The sequence below is a fragment of the Xenopus laevis genome, chromosome 4L (genome assembly GCF_017654675.1).
Source record: "Xenopus laevis strain J_2021 chromosome 4L, Xenopus_laevis_v10.1, whole genome shotgun sequence".
Lineage (NCBI taxonomy): Eukaryota > Metazoa > Chordata > Amphibia > Anura > Pipidae > Xenopus > Xenopus laevis.
The window spans coordinates 24247575-24255971 of NC_054377.1; positions in this window are offsets into that span (position 1 = coordinate 24247575).

Here is an 8397-nt window from a genome sequence, read left to right on the forward strand (position 1 = left end):
TATATATATATATATATATATATATATATATATATATATATATATATATATATATATGGCTGGACTTTAAACTTTCTATGTGCATACACACAAGATGCCTTTATCTTGTATTTTTTTTTTTTTACTATATCTGTATATCTTCTATTTGTAATAACAACATATTGTAATTATTCCATGCAAAAAAAAAACACTTTTACAATGTAAGACTGGATGATGAACTGATATGTTGATATGTCTAAGATTGATTAAACAGTTTAAATTATAGGTTGTTTGAGGTATATTTTTTATGATTGTGACAAGCATCAGGATTCGTTGACTTTCATGGCCTCCACAGTCCATTCCATCCAAACTGATATATCCACTTCAGCAGGGGCGATCCTGGCCCGCCTGAGGCAGCAGCAGTTGCTGCTGCCCCCCCCCCCCCCCGGAAATTCGCTCTTAAAATACTAGAAGCAGCATTTTTGCTGCCCCTGGTACCTAGTGGGGCGCTGCCGCCTGAGGCAACAGCCTCAACTTGCCTCATTGGCGAAGCACGCCTGCACTTCAGTCTGTTCCAACAAACGGCTATATCCAGTCCGTTCCATCAAACGGATATATCCACTCCGTTCCATCAAATGGATATTTCCAGTCCGTTCCATATCCAGTCCATTCAATCGAACGGATATATCCAGTCCGTTCCATCAAGTGGATATATCCAGTCCATTCCATCAAACGGATATATCCAGTCCATTCCATCAAGCGGATATATCCAATCTGTTCCATCAAACGGATATATCCAGTCTGTTCCATCAAACGAATATATCCAGTCCGTTCCATCAAGCGGATATATCCAGTCCGTTCCATCAAACGGATATATCCAGTCTGTTCCATCAAGTGGATATATCCAGTCCTTTCCATCAAACGGATATATCCAGTCAGTTCCATCAAACAGATATTTCCAGTCCGTTCCATCAACGGATATAACCAGTCCGTTCCATCAAACGGATACATCCAGTCCGTTCCATCAAACGGATATATCCAGTCCGTTCCATAAAGCGGATATATCCAGTCAGTTCCATCAAGAGGATATATCCAGTCCATTCCATCAAGCGGATATATCCAGTCCGTTCCATCAAACGGATATTTCCAGTCCGTTCCATCAACGGATATAACCAGTCTGTTCCATCAAACGGATATATCCAGTCCATTCCATCAAGCGGATATATCCAGTCCGTTCCATCAAGCGGATATATCCAGTCCGTTCCATCAAGCGGATATATCGATTTCGTTCATCAAACGGACATATCCAGTCCGTTCCATCAAGCGGATATATCCATTTCGTTCATCAAACGGATATATCCAGTCCGTTCCATCAAACGGATATATCCAGTTCGTTCCATCAAACAAATATACCAGTCCATTCCATCAAATGGATATATCCAGTCCATTCCATCAAACGGCTTGCTACGGTCGGCATCCTAAATCCAGAACCAATGCGAAGCACCCTGTTCTTGGCTCTTGCTTCCACTTTTAACAGCCGCCTTTCACCTCGAGAAGAGCCCTCGGATGCCGCCAGGTTATTAAAAAAGGTGCACCTTATTAAGAGACGTGCCAAGCGAAGGATTCTGGACGAGCAAAGGGGCAAGACAGTAAGCAAAAGTCTTTTGGGCAGAAGGTCACAGTACAAAGCGTAGACAGAAAGCGTAGTCAAATCAGGCAGGGTCAGGGGTAGGCAGAATTCAAACGTCAGTCAGACAGGCGGGGGTCAAAGCCGGGAGATCAATCAAGAATGGTTGAGACAGGCACGGGTTGGAATACAGATATCAGAATAGTCGGTTACCAGGCAGAAGTCGAGATCACAGAAGTCAGGAAAAGTCAAGCAGGCAGGGTCAAAACAGGTATCAGAACACAGGATTTACTCAGGAATAGCACCAGGAACTCTCACAAGATGAACCTATAACGGGCAACTAAAAAATACAAAATGTCCCTTTAAATCCATTTGAATTTTGCGCCACTGCGCGCTGGCGTCAACACAAGCCTATAAAAAAAGGAAAGTGCAGCACGAACGCCCTAAGGCCCCAGTACTTTAGAGGAGCGGCAGCGTGGCGGGCGTCCCCACCGAGGAGGTGGCCGGCATCCCGGCCAACCCCCTTGCACCGCTAGACCACCAGGGTGAGTGGACACTGTTACACAGATATATACAGTCCATTTCCAAGAGTTTGATACATGCACTTACTGCAAGGCAAGCCAGGAATGAGCAGACCTAGCATCTCTTTCTGCGTGAAGCTTTTTGGTAAACTTTTCATTATGCTATCTAATGGAAAAGGTAAAATATGGGGCAAAAGGGGGAAGCAAAGATGGGGTTTAAAGAGAAAGAGAAACAGACATATGAGGGACAAGAGAAAAATAAGAATGTGTTATAGAGGGGATAAAATGATGATTTTGGTAGAAGGGAAGGTGAAGTTGAATTAGACGAAGCGGTATTAGGGGGGAATAAATGAAGGGAATATGAATTTATGGAAGGTCATAGTTGGCTCAGATAAAGGTTGTGGCCATCTCATGAGGGATACCTCTATTTTCCAACAGTTAGAGGTATATTTATCAAATTTTAGTGGTTTCAGACATTTTTGAAACTACAACTAAACTCACTTTCTCTAAAACCACGAATTTCATGACATTTATTGAAAGATCCTAATAAAAAAGTACAAACGGAAAATTATGCTGAACTATGCGCTAAGAAATATCCTCTAAATATAACCTCTAAAAGTTCGAATTGATTTAAACTGGTTCAATAGGTTCAATGCAGCTCTCATTGACCTCTATAAGACCTTGACAACTTTTACCTGGGGAAATTTTGTGTTACAGGTTTTTGTGGTTTTTATACATAATTAACCTCAAATTTTTAGAGCTATAGGAAAACCACAATTTTTTTGAGATTTGTGGAAAGAAATCAAAATGTGATAATAGACCCCATAATCTATAGATATCATTAGACATATTATGTGGGCTTTACATGTCTTTCATCAAGGTAATTTTGCACACACATTTTTAAAATATGCGCAAAAAATTATTTTTTTGCGCACATAGCTGAGAAGGAATTAGAGGGAACGTTGATGACCAGTAAATGCTACCTGATTATTGGTTGCTATGGGTTACTAGACCAGCAGCAAATGTCCATTTAAAGGAGAACTAAATCGTAAAAAGTGTTGTATTTTTTATACTGAACTTATTGCACCAGCCTAAAGTTTCAGCTTCTCAACAGCAGCAATGATTCAGGAATTCAAACTTTTCACAGGGGATCACCAGCTTGGAAAGTGTCTGAGCAGCTGTTGAGAAGCTAAGCTTAGGGATCGTCGCAAATTATCAAGCAGAAAATGAGGTTGGCCTGTAATACAGTATAAGATGATGATTCAGGGCTGATTATTAAATTCTGATGCTAGTTGCACTGGTTTCTGAGCTGTCATGTAGTAATTATCTGTATTAATTACTAAACAGCCCAGAGCATGTACAGTGAATCAGCAGAAAAAAAGATGGAGAGCTACTGGGGCATCTTTGGAGGCATACATCTTCACTGTGAAAGGGCTGTGGTTGCCTTGGGCTGTTAAAGAAGCCCAAAAGATAATGTACAACATTTCTAGAATATTTCTTTAGTCAACCTTTAGTTCTCCTTTAAGTCAACTTTAAACTTTATTTTTTGAATTTCATGGAGTTCAGAGATGGTTCTGCTGTAGCCTTAGGTACTTGAGGTACTAATGTTTCCAATTCTAATTATGCAAAATGATGGGTTATTTTCTATTTAGACAACACGCTGTAGTTTATAAAAACCAAAATAGAATTCTTAGGGGAAGATTTATCAAAATTTAAGTATGTGAAAAGTTGTTACAGAATATTCCCTTTGACTTGCATACAACTTTGTCAGCTTTTACTTGCAGAGTTTTTTCAGGAGACTTTTCATGGTTTTTTTGTTTGTTTAATAAATTCTGACTATTCAAGGCTTCTGAAAATGCTTTTTTAGTATTTTCTAGAATTTCGATAAATAAGTACCGGGGAGGCCCATTCTTATTTTAGTGGCTTTAAAGGTTTTTGAAACCACGAATGAACTCATTTTCTCTAAAACCACGAATGCCATAAAATATAAAAAGCACAAACCAAAAAAAAAATGCAGAACAAGCCGAATAAGAAAATGAAAGCCTTTAATTCCTTGACTTTTTCGTGCAAACCTCTAAACGCCTGAATTAATCAAATATGGTATAACTGGATAAGGACGGTTACCAGACTTCTTTATGACCTCAACAGCTTTTAGATGGCATAGCTTACAAAATTACATTTTTTTTTGTGATTTAGAATAATTAGTATAATCCACAATTATGAACATTAGTAAATCGGCCCCTTAGTCACATGACTGACACCAACTGCCCTCTTGACACAGCTGCCAAATATTAAGGTCCTCATCAGCCCATTCAAAAATCAGTGTTCCTGGCTTTGCTCAGAATAAGCCTCTGGCAGGTATTCCCAGAATGTCTAAACTGTTTGATCCATCTGGTTGCTTGGTTTTTCACAAGTCTAATCATAGAATGAAATAATATTATACCATTAATAATGTAATAATAATGTCATTTCCCTTTATTTGGTAATGTCAGAATAAAAGATGGCAACTTCCTTCTTCCTTTTGGGTAATGTTTTACATCATGATGCATCTGGGTGTGGTGAGCTGTTTGTTTAGGCTGTTGATGATGATGAAAGAGTGAAGTCTTTTACAAGATATGTTACTAATCCCCTATAAAAGAGGACAATTATTTAACCAATTATTCAAATTAAGGTAGCTTCATTCTGTGCGCTGCTCATTTCTGACATAAGGCTGAACAATATGCAAGATTTATACATTTATTTCCTGATAGCCATTTCTATTTCCTTTCTCTAGTCTAGGCCAGTCCAGCTGGAGTTACATTGCCATATGTGGCCCTTATATATCCACCACTAGTGATGGGCAAATTTATTCGGCAAGCATGGATTCATGGCGAATTTCTGAACTTCGCCACCTGCGAAACTGCTGCAAAAATTTGCTGCCGAAAAACCTGCTGCGACAAAAACAGTTGCAAACATAAAAACTTTTTTGACGCCCATTGACAGTGCTTTTCGCAGATTTTTTTCGGAGTTTTGTGAATTTTTAAGTGATACAGGACAGATTCACTCATCACTATCCACCACATAAAAAGTGGAGAGAACACTGCCGCAGAGAATGAACAATACAATACACAAGACTAGACACTTAGCAGCCACCAGACGTTTAACAACATACCTAAAACGCCAAAACAAACCTAAACTTGCGAATTGTATCCAAAGTTTCCTTTTCCCATGTCCAAATGAACAGTGTCTAATGATAAATTGCAATCACACCACCTTGATGTGACATATTGTTATCTAGAACAATGCTTTTCATGGGTAACCAGTTCCAAATTAGAATGAGAAAAGACCCCTGTTCTGAAAACTTGCAGAGCGGTAATGAGATGATAGCTTACAGATTAATATGCCCCAACTCCTTACTAATGCTTATACAATATGTCTGCCTGATGGTTCCCACTTACAACCCCCAAATTCTCCAAGTCCCTTTCTCCACACTGCATCAGCCCATGAGCTTTAAAGAAGAACTAACCCCTATAATTGAATAGGGCTAAAAATGCCATGTTTTATATACTGAACTTATTGCACCAGCCTAAAGTTTCAGCTTATCAATAGCAGCAATGATGCAGGACTTTAAACTTGACACAGGGGGTCGCCATCTCGGAAAGTGTCTGTGACACTGACATGCTCAGTGGTCTCTGAGCAGCTGTTGAGAAGCTTAGCTTAGGGGTCGTTGCAAATTATCAAGCAGAAAATGAGTTTGGCCTGTAATACTGTAAGGGAAACTAAGTACCAACGCTATTCTCTACGCCATTCCTTCAGAACGCCAGTGTCATGATGTCACTGCATCCGTTTTGGCGCCAAAGGAGGCCTGTGGACTGTAAACATCGCCCAATTATAGGTTTCACTTTGTGCATTCCGGGTGTGACTCTTGTATTGTTTATTGATTCCTGTGTACCGACTTCTGCCTGTTTAACCGTTTTGACCCTGTTCTGCCTGGATTGTCCCCTTTGCCTGGACTTTGACCATTCTATTGCTGAACCTTCTTGTACCTTGAACTTTGTTTACACAAACTGCTTCCTCCTTGGTCCACACTACTACTGAGCCTTCGGGCCCTTCCAAATATAAGCTGATGCTACAGAGCTGATTATTAAATTCTCATACTAGTTCCACTGGTTTCTGTGCTGCCATGTAGTAATTAACTGTATTAATTACTAATCAGCCTTATAGTGTGATATTTCTAGTCTATGTGTACTGTATCTAGTGAGTGGGCTTAGAGCAATCTAGCCCATTTCTTAGAAACCCACTCAGTGGCATAAACAGATACTACTGAGCCCCAATGTAAATTCAATTTAGGGCCTAGGGTTGCCACTTTTGGCCCGGTTGAATCTGGGCAGAGGGTGGGGCAGTGGCGCAATCAGGTCGGGTTTGTGACGTTGCAGGGGGCGGGTTGTGATGCCAGGGGCAGGGCTATGACACGGCAACTGGTGATTGGCCAATCACTGCATCAATCATAGGGAATCCTGCCTGGTTTTCCTAATTTGGAAAATGTACAGGCAAAACCTGACAGGAGGCAACCCTATTAGGGCCCCAAAACACCGGTAAATTGACCAAGATATATTAAAATCGCCTTACTAGGCCCTATACAATCCTCCTGCAAGCACTGGATCCGCTTCCTCTGTTGTTACACCCCTGAACCCACTGTCTCCCCTTTCAGTTACCACCAGTTCTCAAGTGCATGGCCCAGGGCAGCTGAACCTATTTGCAACCCAATAATGATGGCTCTGATGACGATATCTTGCACTTACTGTTTACTTACAAAAATCCATGCTGATGGCAAAACAATTCTATTTTTCAGGTTTATTAAGTTGAAGGCATGCCTCTGTAGCTAATGTATATACTAGTTATTGACCAGAACCTTCACTTCCGGGCCAGCCTTGCTATAACTAGCACCTTATTCAATCTATATACTGTAGTGGGTGCCACAGCATGTCATTTTTACATATCAAATAATCCAGATTTCTATAACTATTCCAGTTGGAAGCTGCACCCCTGCATGTCCACACAGATCTCCCACCCCAAGGCCCAGTTTTGCCTCCACACCCGGCTGCTTTCATTGCCAACTCTGCCTTTATCTATGGTAATTTAGGGCTTGGCTTTTACATTTGCCAAGGTTAACATTAACATTACTGCCAAATATCAAGGCGTCTCTTGAATAATAATCTGAGGTGACGCACGCCTGGTGGTACATCATTGCCGCATAGTTACTGCAACTGATTCTCTGACTGTCCCTGCAGTCGCTTCCCAGTAGAGATTCCCTTCCATGTAATCACCTGTTTCCACACAATGTTATCACAAAGTACCGGTATAAAAGTTTTCTCATATCCCCTTTCTATAAAGTGATTTCTCATGAACCATAATTGATCCTTCAAAATTTCTGGTTCTTAGCAATTTCTTTTTATTCTATACATTTGGCCTAGGGGTCTATTTCCCATCTCGTACTGTAAACGCGGCAGGCACCCAGACCCGCTGCATGATGGTAGTTTGTGTAGTTTTGGAATAGCCTCAGATCTACAGGTTCCTAGCTCTGGGACAAAAGGCACCAAGGCGTTTAGTTGTGTTATTAAAGGAACAGTTCAGTGTAAAAATAAAAACTGGGTAAATAGATAGGCTGTACAAAATAAAACATGTTTCTAATATAGCAAAAATGTAATGTATAAAGGCTGGAGTGACTGGATGTGTAACATAACAGAACACTTCTTCCTGCTTCTCAGCTCTCTAACGCAGAGTTAGTCAGCGACTTGAAGGGAGGGCACGTGGGACATAACTGTTCAGAGAGTTTGCAATTGACCCTCAGCATTCAGCTCAGATTCAAAAGCAACAGTGCCCCCCCCTCAAGTCACTGATTGGTTACTGCCTGGTAATCAATCAGTGAAAACCAAGAGAGCTGCAAAGCAGGAAGTAGCGTTCGTCACTCAAGTAGACATCGTCACTCAAGCAATACATTTTTGCCTAACTAACTATATTAGAAACATGTTTTATTTTGCACAGCCTATTTAGATAACCTGTCTGCCTGGTAACCAATCAGTGGAAACCAAGAGAGCTGCAAAGCAGGAAGTAGCGTTCTGGCTATTATGTTAGACATCGTCACTCAAGCATTACATTTTTGCCTAACTAACTATATTAGAAACATGTTTTATTTTGCACAGCCTATTTAGATAACCTATTTATCTATTTACCCAGTTTTTATTTTTATACTGAACAATACCTTTAATACAATGAGGCGAGCAGCCTGAA